At 37.9% G+C, this 14,506-nt stretch overlaps 1 protein-coding gene across 3 annotated transcripts in view; it reads right to left on the bottom strand.

The window, feature by feature from the left end:
• LOC124353755 (E3 ubiquitin-protein ligase RNF144A) overlaps positions 1-14,506 on the bottom strand; it is a 273,539-nt gene that overhangs the window by 192,440 nt on the left and 66,593 nt on the right. The gene's annotated exons all lie outside the window — the stretch shown is intronic.

The following is a 14,506-nucleotide window of genomic DNA, read 5'->3' as shown; positions in this document are numbered from 1 at the left end:
CTACATGAATACATACACGAGTGATACACTGCGCCACTCTAATGTATTATGTATGTAGCCTTCAGCTTTCCGGAGCTGCGGCGTAGTTGAATGTTTCAAAACTCACATGTGTGGTTTGATCCGTCTACGTGATGTTAACTGTTTGGTCATTTTAATATATTAGTCTATTTGGGCATAAAAATCAGTCAACTCTATAACTTTAAAAAGAAATACACACTTTAGTGACACACATAAGTAATTGCTTAGACTTCATCTACGTATTTTCCAACGTTGTTACTAGTATAGAACATACTGAGGTAAAGATAGATCACTTGAACCAATACCTGAATACCTGAACAACTTTAAAAGGAAAAGATTTCATTGTTGTGAAAAGTACACCAGATTTTTGCAAGAACAAAAATGCGTTCCATTTTTTTTAAAATTTGCTCCGGCCGCTTCCCAAATTATTGATATTGCTTTGAAAATGATGTTAAAGGAAGTTTAAAATGGGAATCTACATATGAACGGTAAGACAGTTTATTGAAGGAAGATCAGTCCAAGATGAATGGTATATCACTGAGAGACAAACCTGCGCTTTCTATAACTATGATTAAAAGTCGGACACCTTAAGCTGTTTGGCAACAAGCTCTCTCTCCTTTCTCACGAATAAATTTGTGAAACTAGACTCTCGCTAAAAAAACCAATATCAGCTAGTTTGCTCAGTGATATTTTGTACCGCTACTCATAGAAAGGGGGCAGTTTGTTGACTTTGTAAAGTTTTATTGTGGTAGGACATGCATGCTACAGGTGTGTGCAAGATAGAACACAAGCACATGGAACCGGCCGAGATATGCTGAAGTATGTTCTACGCAACGATCTAAATACGTTAAAACATTACAAGGTACAGTCAAATAATTACTCATCAGTGTGCACAAAACCACATCCACTTGAGGATTCGAACTCGGATCCTTACAGTCTCGGTCACCGAGGTGCTGTAAGGATTTTGGCGACGTTACAAGTCAGGTGCTATATGATGCTGGAACAATACGGTTTCCTCTTAAGTCTAAGTCTAAGATTGTCTTATTTTACCAAGCGAAACTAGGGCTAAGCAGCCCTCTCTAACACCACCTGAGGACCAACGGCTTAAAGGTGACTTCCGAACTACCACCAATGGCCGGGTAGGCGGACTGTTTGCAAGGACAGGATCGCTCAGAGGTCACCCATCCAAACAGCAGCCACGCTCGACGTTGCTTGATTCGGTTATGTTGCGATAACCGCCGTGCCCGTTACACTGAGCCATTGGCACGCATTTGGCATAACTCGGCATTTCTTTCTGAATTACGAAATTCTCATGCCTCCGAAACTGTTTCTCGGCCTAAGTTTATACAAATTCGTAACAGGTCTCCAGCATTTCGTGTTTTTCCTAAAACAATACTACATGTTTGCATATCGTTAAGGGTCGACTAGAAGAGAGGACTTTATAACCCTAACTTATCTTCCAATAAAGTCATGTTTCATTTATTTTCATACGCTATAATTAAACTATAGATTTAGCAATACTTCTCTACAGAGAATGCTTCAACTACTGCATTCACATTATCACAACGCGAGTAATCAAAACGTCAAATCCTCATTAATCGCAATTATCTTCGGTGAATGTAACAGTGGCAATATGGCAGAATATAATTAATTGATCTCTTGAATCTTGATTAAAGTTTAGAGCAGACAAAGCTTTAATCAAACTAATAAACAATTTAATGCACTTTGCTTGATTAATGCAGCAGTCGCTAACAAGGTTTAAGTAGAATTAGAGCTCAAAGCAGATTTGACCAACCATTCACCTGGCTTTGTAAACTTGCAAACTGTACGCTCTTGTGCAGGCTACTAATATTTCACTGTACATGCGACTAGAATGTGACCACACTGTACATTACGACCCCCCCCCCCCCCCCGCGCAAGTGAGAATGTCATGTAGGAGCTAGTCCACTGCGAAATATTTTCACGGCCGAGAGCTTTGCTTATTAAATCCTGGTTAACACCCAGCCAGATTAAAACGTAACATGACCGAACCACCGAGCAATGTGAGTACATCCGACCCATTCATACAGCGTAGCCGGCTATTGTTCCGCCCTTCCATTTCCATTATTCTTTTGTCATCCTTCCTTACTTTCACTTTGTGTTTTTCCACGGCCGTAAAAACAGCCCAATGAAACTCTTGCTACCTTATAATGTCCCCGTAAGCGGTGAAATAAAAATAAATTAAAGTTTATCTTTCGTTTACTTTACAACTAGGGTTGGATAGTTTAAAAAAATTATCAAGCTTATATACTGATTATGCCATTCACATTATACAATACGGTACTAACAACCAATGTGTTCATTTACACCTCTGCCAAACAGTTGATTATTTTTAACGCTCATATACTCGTATTAAACCCTCATTAGTGTAATGTATTTTCTCTAATCTTCCACGTAATGCATTATCATATAATTACAGGTAATATGTTATGTTTGTTAATATGTATCATTTTTATCAACTCATGAATTAGATATCAATAAAAGACTAACAAAGATAAACAAATCAAGAGCACAAATATCAAACTTAGCGCTGAGCAATATAATAATTTAAAAACACTGCAATGTGAGGAGCACCACCAGACAGTTGGATCCCTCGAAGTCTAAAGCTCTTTACCTCCAAAGTAACATGGTGTTTTCTACACATAACACAGCAATGGTGGGAAGGGTTGATTCAAAGTATAGTTCCAGTTCACCTTCGATTCAGTACACTTGAGCAGTTGTGTATCTGATAAGACAATGCGTATACATCTTCGTGTAGAATACACTATATTTTGTATTCCACGTGTCTCTGATTACGGAACAATTTAAAGAGTTCATTTTGAACTTCATCATCGCCAATTGTTATTGGATCTTTCAGACGAACATGACGAACACTACAGGAATCAAGTCTGTGACAGCGTCAGATTCCAGATGCTACTCTGAGAGGAGGGTGAACTGGAGCTAAACTCAACATTCAATACAATAGTGTGATGCTCGACTGTACTCTTCGTTATCTGAGAGCACATTGAAAAGACAAGGGTGGTAAGGCCGCTCAGCAAATCTGTGGAGAACGTCGATGGCCCAAGCTAAAGCTGAAGATAACTTTTTATACCCACTTTGAATGCCATTTCCTGGACGGCGTAATAGTTTGTGCGGTTTACTATTAAAGCATCGATAAAAATGTACACTAATCGCGTGCTTGGTTGTATCGTCTGTTATCCCCGTCGAAGAGAGGGACTCTCAATCCGGCCAGGAGACTACGAGAGGCAGCGGTAAACATCAGAGCGGAGATTTGAGAGCGTAGTAATGTCGTATGGGACGGATACACCTTTCAGGTCATCGTCGTGGCCACGAGGACATTGATTTCTTCCTGTCATCTTCTAAGGGGTACGAGTTCATCAGGAGGGCGAGAATAATGTTAAGCTTTCCTTTTTCGTGTGTAGACACACGAAAAAAAAGGAAAGTCCTCCCTTAAAAAAGTCCCTGAAAAAAGGGACTTCCTCGCTTAAGTTCTACAAAGCGTCAAGATACCACAGTGGAGATGATGCTGCGGAGCGTACATGTTTAGGAAACAGTCGCTGTTCACACCCACGCAGTTGTTCGGGAAACGTACGAGGATGAAGTAGTTTGTTCCATCCTACAGGAGCCCAAGACACGCGGCCTGGCAGGAAGTGATCTGAAAAGGTTCCGGCTTGAATCCCTGCGATCCTTAGAAGGATTTGGTTGTGTCTTCTAAATAATATTCTAAGTACATATACAGGACACTGATTAATTTAATTACAACCAAGATGTATGGTTTAATTGATTCACTAACACTGAGCTATCATTAACGTTATCAAAAGAATGTATTATGGCTACAGAAAAAAACATAAAAATAGTGAAAAAAGTAGTAAACTTAATTATTAGGGATATAATTTTAGTGTGAAAACTATACGGGATGACAATGTTTGAGACGGATGAGCATACAAACTGCTCTAAACTACTACCCTTGATTGTGGTCAGACTAAGGGTCAAGCTAATACGAGTAAAATCCTCAGCAACACTACTCCTCAATTTTCGACTCTACAGTCTACTGAACAGTATAATTCTTGGCAATTCCGGTGCAATAATTTACCACATAAAATCACGGACACTAGACTGACTGTTCTAGTATCCGTGCATAAAATGATATAATATTACAGGCGCAGTAGGTAATATTATATTGTTCAATAATTGAACATAATTATTATGATCAATCATATGCTAAATCAAATTGGACTAAGTTCACTAAAACGGTCAACGCCAATTTACCACTGCTTATATGATGTTTTAAATTTAATCTAAAAACTATTATTTTACAAATCTTTTCAATACTTTGAATACAGTATCTTCAAATTATTATAGGAAGACTATAAAATGAACGATTTTATTTTTAATTTCTAACAAACTTATGATCCTATGATTACTAATTTATTTTAATACATAAATATCTTTATTTTATATTTGCATTGGAATAACTTAGGTTAATTATTCCAAACAATTAGGAAGCCTTTAATAAGTAAATGAATTATTACAAAAGACTGAAAGGTGGTTAATAAGTTAGTTCATGAAATTTTTGCGAGAAGTGAGACTAAATGCAATGGATGAATAATGCACATTAACTATGACATGTGTTGTGTCGTGACAGCGGTAGTTCGTTATACACCTTGGCTATCATGTCTACATGTCTCAATCATACATACGTCGAGAATGATGAATTGTAAGCTTTCGTTTACTAAAGCGAATGTGAGAACTGCGTGAATGTTAGTAACAATGGTAAATGTTAAGTTCAGATTCTGAATCAGAGCCTGTTACAGACTTGGTTCCTGTTCTGAGGTCATGTTCATCTGAAGAGATGCACAAAGGTCGACGATGAAGAAGCTCAAACAAACAACTTACATCGTTTCGACATCAGAAGCAGCTAGATTACAAAATATTAAAAACTATAGTGTAATCAAGGTCTTCAGATGATACACTGAGCGCAATCATTAAGAATGCCAATTGACCTGGATTACACTATAATTTTTAATATTTTGTAAACTGGATGTCTCAAACAACAGTGTAAATTTTTCGTTTTAATCTTCTTCTTCGTCGACTTTTTTGGATCTCTTCTAGACTAACATGACTCCAGAAACCAAGAGCCAAGTCTGTGACAAGGTAAGATTTCAGATGTTGCACTAAGAAGAAGGTGAACTGCAGCTAAACTCAATATTCATATTGAAATCAACCCTTCCCTCCATAATACTTTAATAGCATAAAATACTTTAATCTACATTCAATCAGATTTCTATTAGTAGCTCTATTTCCATTTCTAAAACCACGTTATCCAGTTAGGCGACAATCTAAAATACGTTTTCCGTTTCGATTTTTTATTGACAAGATCGCTTTTAGCAGCAGCGTGGCCGAAATATCTGAAAAATGTAAGTAATTGTATAAGCTGTGTGAAGCGGAAAATTTACAATATCTTAATGAAACCGGCCTCGTAAACCTGATAGCTAAGGAGGAAAACGTCAACATTCCATAAATCATAACGTACTTGACGGATGTTTTAGGGTTACGTTAACCCTAATGCAGATTTCACTGATACGTCTGGAGCAATGTGTTTGTGCAGTGCGGAACACTATTCAAACTAAATTCACCCACAAACTCGACGAGCAACTGTCCGCTTTGTCCGCAGGATTTACTAAAGTAACAGACAAATCCTTTAAACTGTACATTAAACTGTACATTCAATCCGGCGGAGTGGCGGACAAAAGAACTCGCTTATAAATTGTAACGTTTAAGTCTGCGGATTTCACTGTGACACGGCTCCACTCTGCCGACCTCAACCGCAACATTCATTTGCTTTGTCACCATTTATTGAATTCTTTGCGGGAATTCGCAAACGCTTTTGCACGCCGCTCGTTATATCTCAACACCGGTATTTTCCGTCCTCTTCTAAACTGTGTAGGGAACTGGTTATTATAAAAAGAGTCTACTCTAGTCTCCAATCTTCTTTAAATGTGTGTTTTTGGTGCGTTCCATATTATCCAACCAATCCAACTATTCCAAAAACTGTATTTAACTACATGTACACTATGTATGTATGTACATGTAACTACATTATCACGGATAGGCCTAAATAAACTCTACAATCCCTCGCCACCCTGAACATCCCGTAAAATAAATATGGGTTGAAAAAATTGAAAAAGGTCCTGGTGAATTCATTTTATTGTTAGACATTTCAAATAAAAAGTGATGGTGTGAACTATATAAAATACTCATTACATTATGGCTGACTAGTAAACAGTGGACAATGTTTTATAGCCGACTAGTGCCAGTATCATACACGACATGTGTCTCGTGTCATCATCTCCAGGAAGGTGATAGAGCGCAAATTGAGCGTACGTCACATAAGATGACTTAAGCCTCAAAACTACCACCAAAATTTGACCGTGGAGTAGCTGGATTACGACGATACGACCCCAAAATAGACAGTTCGAATCTATTACAAAACCATTCAAGATTTAAGTTTTTGTTTAGCTCCAGTTCACCCTCCTTTTATTGCAGCGTCTGGTATCTGACGCTGTCTCAGACTTGACTCCTCGAATCTGGAGCCATGTTCGTCTGAAGAGATCCAAAGAAAGTCGACGACGAAGAAGCTCAAAACGAAACATTTACATCGTTTCGACACCAGAGACACCTGTAAATAGGTGGAATTGTATTCTCATTGTCTCATCTGATACGTACACAATTGAGTTCACCAAGATGTGACAGACACTATGTCTAAGCACGATGGAGCAAACTCAAAATTCAATTGCATCAACCCTTCCTACCATAGCTACGTTATGTGTAGAAAATTCGGTTGCTCCACCATTGAAGATTTATACCCATTAAGAGTGGGACGGAAAGCACAATCGTAGTATAACTTGGAATGTGTATTTATGCTACTGTACTATAACACAAAGGTGATACATTGTGTAGTAGTGCATTTGTAGCAAGTCAATCAAACAATCTGACAGTTTTGTATCCATTTGCTGAACGAGAGTCTTATACAGTCTCCCAGGAAAGATATGGGTACAATAACGAAACTGGAAAAATAAACCATTCTCGGCTAGAAATCTAACTTCAGTGCTCCCGGCCAGAAATGTAAATGCTAACATTAATGTAACTATTATTGTGACATTTAGTAATACTATAATTTAAAAGTCACACATTTGTAGTTTTCAGATACTTGAGCTATTTATTTGTTATAATTTGTCATGTTGTAATTTCCTTAATCTCGTATTATAAGAATTACAGTTATATACTCAGTCGATCTAGTTTTTATTTATCATCTTATAAGCGTGTTCCTTATACTAAATTTCCTTGTTTCATTGATTTTTATTCTTGTTGTTTTTCATATAGTTTTAATTATTATGTTTTTAAATTTATTAGGCTGATCTATTAATGGCGTAATCCTTTGTAGTCTAACTATTATATTCTTATTGTATGCTGTTCGTATTACACAAATTGATGGAGGTATGGTATTGTGCTGTCATGTATAAATTTATTACTTTAATAGGTCTACTGCAAACTGATTCAATTAGTTCCACAATTATTTTCACAGTCACTGACATTACTACAAGGTAGTATAAACTTGTGGCGTTTGCCACTTTATTTTGTTGGCCGTTGGACGGGCCGGGAGCTGTTTCCCTACAGCTGGTCGAGTCGTCTGTTTTTCCAGATGGTTTATCTCTTTCTAGATGTTTCTGTGGAATTCTGCCTGTTTGTTTGGTTCTAGTTTTTCAGGTTTTCTAGATATCTGGAATTAGGTTTCTTGCTCTCTTCTCTTCTGGCTTCCGTAGGGCGAGGACATCTTAGAGTTTCTGTGGTCGGAGTTTTGTGATCAAAGCTGGCTGCCCGCTCCCTCGACGAACCGGCACGGTGTTTTTGGTGTTAATATCGTGGGCCCTACCTTTCATTCAACGTTTCACGACCTCGTTTAAATATTTAGGACCCAGTCGTTCCAAATTCAGTGTACGAATTTGGTCGCAAACTTAACATTCACGAGAGAATCTATCTGCCAATGGCGTAGTGTAGCGGGTAACGCATGATAACCAGATCAAGCAACGGCGAGCGTGGCTGCTGCTTGGATGGGTGTCCGCTGAGCGATCCTGTCCTTGCAAACAGTCCGTCTGCCCGGCCATTAGTGGTGGTTCGGAAGTCACCTTTAAGCCGTTGTTCCCCAGGTTAAGTGAGAGGGCCTCTTTGCCCTAACTTCGCCTGGTAAAATAAGGCCACTTTACTTTACTTTAACCTGTTTTAGGAGCTTTCAAGGGTTTCATTTTCTTACCCGTAGTTTTCTTGATGACGATGTGGCCTTAGCTTAATTATTATCGCAGTTCCTACACTGGTCCTGACTGTCCTGCAGGTCATCGTTCTCATCCTGCACTGCCATTCTAAAAAAGGGTGTACGCTTATGAGATTTTAATCCACCTTAAAAGTGGTTCTCGAGGCATCGTGAGTTATTAAGGAGTTTTCGATAACGGCATCAAAAGTATATAATAAGAAGTATTTTTTGCGAATGATACAAATTAAAGCAGCTTGGATTTTAGCATAATCTATTTTTTGGCTCTGCTGCCAAGGGGCCTCTTTTCCTCACTTTACTGGGCGGGCGGCGAGAGTGGGCCAGATTTACATAACCTGTGAGGAATGGGAGTCGGCGTCAGATGAGGTGATTTGCGAGGAGATGACGAGCCAGCCCTACAAATTGGCGGGCATTTGGCGGCGAGCCACCGGGAAACTGTTGACCTCTCTCCCGGTCTTCCCGAACTCGTCAACCTGTCGTATCACACTGTGACGTGATATACACTGTCACGTGTCAATTACTGTGAACGAGTTAGTCGCGTTGACGTTCCAGGATTAGTCTCTAACCACGGGGAACAATTAACCACTTAAATTTCCCTCCGAGAGAGACATCTTAAAATCTAAAATTAATACGCATTAATGGTTCTAAAGGAAAATTGAAAACATTTTTGTTATGAATACATTTTATTGGATTGTACTGTATTCTGTAGTTCAGTTTTAATGATTAGTGTTGTGTATAGTTTTTTATTAAGTGCGTGTTTAATAAAGTTGGTGAAGTTGACACACAACATGGTGGTTGTGGTTCCTGACTTAGGCGTGTCACGTATGATTTGTTTATTTTAACCTAGTTTGTAATTATGTATTAGGTTAGTTATTTACCTGAAGAAGAGATCAGATTGCAGATCTCGAAACGTAGTGTTTCTGATTTTTTGTTTCACTGAACGATGGAAAAAAAATTCTGTTTCCTTCACAATTCTTCCATCGTCAAAAATAAACCTCAAACGAAGAATTTATTGGATAGCTAGCCATTACGACAATAAGCAGCTTACATTCATACATTACAAGCTAATTTGTATAGATCTGTATGGGTCCATAACCTAATGCATTACAAGCTAATTTTTATGTACTTGTATAGATCCATAACCTACAAACAAGTTGAATAAATTTATTAGCACCATTTAGATGATTTAGCTGAATAGTTTACACTTGCCCATAACGAACTATGCACTAATAAACAATACTTTTACCCAGTTAAGGAATTTTATGACCGTATTTTCTAGTCATTAGTTTTTAGTATTTATTGTCCATGCAATCACTTCAATAAATTCTTGATTCTTAATTAATTGGATGGTTATGGCTATATACTCGTTCAGGACACACACAGTAGCATATTACCAGGTTTGCCTTCAATAAATTAGTGAACGTGTTACTTCGTATTGCTAATACGTCATTGACTACTTCTCAAATCATTGAAGACCGCCTCATATTAGTGCTTGAGACGATTAACATAGAGTTGTAAATGGTCTGAGAATTACAAAATCCTTTTTAATCTCCCACTATAGCGCTTAATAGGTAAATTATTGGTTTTAATTAAATTCTAAACGATTTACATTTTGTGTATGCCGTGATTGCACATTTTGTGTGCCGTGATTGTGCATTTTGTGTATGCCGAGATTGCACACTCTGCGTATGCCGTATTTGTGCATTTTGTGTATGCCGTGATTGCACATTCTGCGTATGCCGTATTTGTGCATTTTGTGTATGCCGTGATTGCACACTCTGCGTATGCCGTATTTGTGCATTTTGTGTATGCCGTGATTGCACACTTTGCGTATGCCGTAATTGTGCATTTTGTGTATGCCATGATTGTGCATTGTGTATGCTGTCACCTTGAAAGTAATAACATTAAACCGGTTCATGAACTGGCCAAAAGGATGTGTATAATTTCTGTACAGTTATCATAATATGTTCTGTCATGATAATGGTTGTGATAGGCGGATTTGTAAGAAAAGTGATTGTCCCTCGAAATGACGTCATATTTACACTTATTATGTTTACGATTACGTAACAGAAGAAGAAATAAAAAATATCCAGCCTTTGCGTGTTTTTAATGCATGTTTATCACGTAGAGTGGACAAAATTGAATCATATTATGTTAAATCATTCCATTTCTTGCACAATCGAAATTTAGCTTTCATAGTTGAACTTGGTAACTATTTAACGTGATCAAAAATGCAGACAGAGAGTGCACGAATATCAAGCTAAAACAATCCGCTCTGTCTACTGTAGATGCTGTTGCTGGGATGATCGCGTTATCTCTAGTGATTTCATTACTGTACAGAATGTTCCACAAGTCAACAATCATATTTCAAGGAGTGATAGCTCAGCTAATGACTAATCCAAATAACGATATTCACCGTAAGGTAGAGGTAAGCCTGCGGCTCTCTAACCCAGAGGTCTCGGGTTCGATTTCCAAGGAGATCTATAAATATAAGTGCAAGTGGGTTTGGACCGTTTTCTCATAAAAAAACATTTAGTATGTTCAATAAAAATGCCACTGGGGTAGAAAGAACTCCCTTCAATAAAGAAATACCTACGAAATATCTGCTTAGCTAACCAGAAATCGACTACTATTTACATCAGACTTACTATCACTGACTTTAAATCAATAACAAACATTATAGCAAAACTCCTAGTTTTGTAGCTGTAGTACGTGAAATATTATCAGAGGATCAGTTTTTGTAATTTTCAAAGAATTGTCGATACCTCAGAAACTAAGCAAATTTACTAAGTAATTTTTATTATTTAAACTCACTATAAAACTGACTCGTCACCTCTTGAAATATCATTTTTGACCTCTGAGACAACATGTACGTTAATTTGAGGCTGCACATTATTGCATAACCTGGAAATGACGATATAATAATTTGAGACTTATTATAATGCTATTTTTACTCTAACCAGGGGGGAGGGAATTATGTGCTCTTAGGCTAATGTACATTAAAAATTACAATTCTGTAGCACAATCCGTTAATGAGTTATGAGTTTTTAATAAGAATAAGCAAACAAACACGCGCGCGCGAGAGAGGAATAGCAGTCACCGTGCACCTATATTAATTTTGTAAAATATAATCGTCTTGATAAAAAAAAAGATTTAACGCAGAACTTTTAGGACATTCTTTACAATGAAGTAATGCCATAATAACTCAGTTCGTATGTAATACAGGACAATTTTATATTTCGGTTCAAACAGTTGAGAGAAATCCAATTTTTCCATCAACTTTCTTTATTATCTCCTTCGGAATAAAGCTTCTCTATTCAAATATTTACATTTTAATTCCATCACAGACTTATAATTACGCGCAGCGATAAAAATACCACACAGTTTTATTTGTCCTAAGAATTGAAAACAGCTATTTCAATCACCTCTGCAGGTTGAAAGAGCACAATAAAGGTACACAAATCTGTGTCAAGCTGCTCGCTGTTGTCTAGTTCAGCTCCCTGGTTCGGTCGCATAACAATACGCGGAGTTTATTTGTGCTGAAGCTTGCGTTTCCTGAAATCCTTATATGTGTATTACAGTTCCTCTACAAAAACATATTGCGCCAAGACAATTCACACCACAGTCCTTCCAGGTTTTATTTGTCCTCGCTTTAATTGTGATTGATAGCAAAATCTATAATTATAAATCTTTTACCATACGAAATATATATAGTTAAACATATCCCACCGTAAATGTAAGGATTCTTATGATGATATTGAGAACCACACGATTCAAGTCTGGTAAACCAAACAGAGTGTGCAGATTTTTCTTTTTACCATATCAGACCTGACTGACAACATCTTATCATGCAGGAGTATTATTGGTCTCTGAGCAAGGAAAGGTTCCTGACGAACAAATGTTGTAGACAATACGACTAGAGTCTGGTGCTGCACACTGTGTGTAAATCAGGCGAGATCATTCTTTCTTACCACATCAGACCTGATAGACAACATCTTATCATGCAGGAGTATTATTGGTCTCTGAGCAAGGAAAGGTTCCTGACGAACAAATGTTGTAGACAATACGACTAGAGTCTGGTGCTGCACACTGTGTGTAAATCAGGCGAGATCATTCTTTCTTACCACATCAGACCTGATAGACAACATCTTACCATGCATGAGTATTATTGGTCTCTGAGCAAGGAAAGGTTCCTGACGAACAAATGTTGTAGACAATACGACTAGAGTCTGGTGCTGCACACTGTGTGTAAATCAGGCGAGATCATTCTTTCTTACCACAACAGACCTGATAGACAACATCTTACCATGCATGAGTATTATTGGTCTCTGAGCAAGGAAAGGTTCCTGACGAACAAATGTTGTAGACAATACGACTAGAGTCTGGTGCTGCACACTGTGTGTAAATCAGGCGAGATCATTCTTTCTTACCACATCAGACCTGATAGACAATATCTTACCATGCAGGAGTATTATTGGTCTCTGAGCAAGGAAAGGTTCCTGACGAACAAATGTTGTAGACAATACGACTAGAGTCTGGTGCTGCACACTGTGTGTAAATCAGGCGAGATCATTCTTTCTTACCACATCAGACCTGATAGACAACATCCTACCATGCAGGAGTATTATTGGTCTCTGAGCAAGGAAAGGTTCCTGACGAACAAATGTTGAAAAAAGCACAAGATTAGAGTCAGGTGCTGCAGACCCAGAGTAAAGCCAGTAAAAGCACTTTTTTTACTATATCAAACCTACCTGATGACATCCCTGAAGATGCAAAGCTCACAAGATATGAGTTTGCTGTAAAAAAAGTGTGATGCCGGAGAGGAAATACTGCACAATGCATAATGCTGGTAGACTAAGTATCCTGAAGACCATAAGTTCCGAGTCTGGTTATGCAGATGTAGTAAGGAGCTAGTAAAGGAATTTACTCCTGTCACCTCAGACAACTCAGGACATACTACCGCGCTGGTAAAGATCCTGAGGACTCATATGTTGAATAACGCGTTATTCTGCTCTCGCACAGTAGACGAAATGGAAAGCCAATAAGGAAATTTCATCTTACCTCTTCAGCACTGCTTGAGGAAATCCCAACGTTCAGGTATGAAAGCCAGAAGGTGCAAACAAGGGAGACTAGTTTAATCGAGTCACGCAACAAAGACAAGGAAATGCATACAGAGAATGAAGTTTTCTCCGATAACAATTACTGATGTTAGAGATGCGGTTACAGATCATACCGTGTTAATGATGCCCTATTTGAAGACGAGCACTCATGTGTTATGGATGGACTGCTCATTAATGTCCATAGTCTAGCAACTGCCCATCACAGACACCCAATGTCTAGGCCATACCGTATATTAAAACAGGGCGATTTAAAACCTGTTAATTGTCTAAGTAATCGCCGCTCTAATTGTTTCAACCAGTTTTTTAAACATCTTTTAATTGTACAATAATGTCCCTTAAGTGGCACATCAAAGTATTGTTAATATCCTACGAACAATATAAATCATTGTAAACTACTTACTATTTTTAAAAAAAAAACAATGTAACAACTTATATAAATAGGATGAGCATATCTGGGAAGAGATAAGTGGCTTGGGAGGCTCATCAGGGCAAAGCTCCGCAGTATAACCTGTATGCGAAATAGGCCAATGAGGAAAACAAGTCCCAAGGCTAGAGCGATATGCTCAGTTCTGCCTTTAAAGTAGTAAAATTAAAGTAAACTTCTCGCTATTTACGACCACAATAAGATAACAAGGTTGGAGCAAAGTGCTCAGTTCTGCCTTTAAAGTAGTAAAATTAAAATAAACTTCTCGCTATTTACGACCACAATAAGATAACAAGGTTGGAGCAAAGTGCTCAGTTCTGCCTTTAAAGTGGTCAAACTAAAGTAAACTACTCGTTATTCACAATCACAAGCAAGATTCACAAGGTTGGAGTGAAATAGTGCTCAGTTCTGCCTTTAAAGTGGTCAAATTAAAGTAAACTACTCGCTATTTACGACATATGCCAAGATCACAAGGTTGGAGCAAAGTGCTCAGTTCTGCCTTTAAATTGGTCAAACTAAAGTAAACTACTCGCTATTCACAATCAAAGCAAATTCACAAGGTTGGAGTGAAATACTCAG

The sequence above is a fragment of the Homalodisca vitripennis genome, chromosome 2, assembly GCF_021130785.1.
Source record: "Homalodisca vitripennis isolate AUS2020 chromosome 2, UT_GWSS_2.1, whole genome shotgun sequence".
Taxonomy (NCBI): Eukaryota; Metazoa; Arthropoda; class Insecta; order Hemiptera; family Cicadellidae; genus Homalodisca; species Homalodisca vitripennis.
The sequence above is the reverse complement of the archived record's forward strand: the minus strand, read 5'-3'. Positions and strand labels throughout refer to the sequence as shown.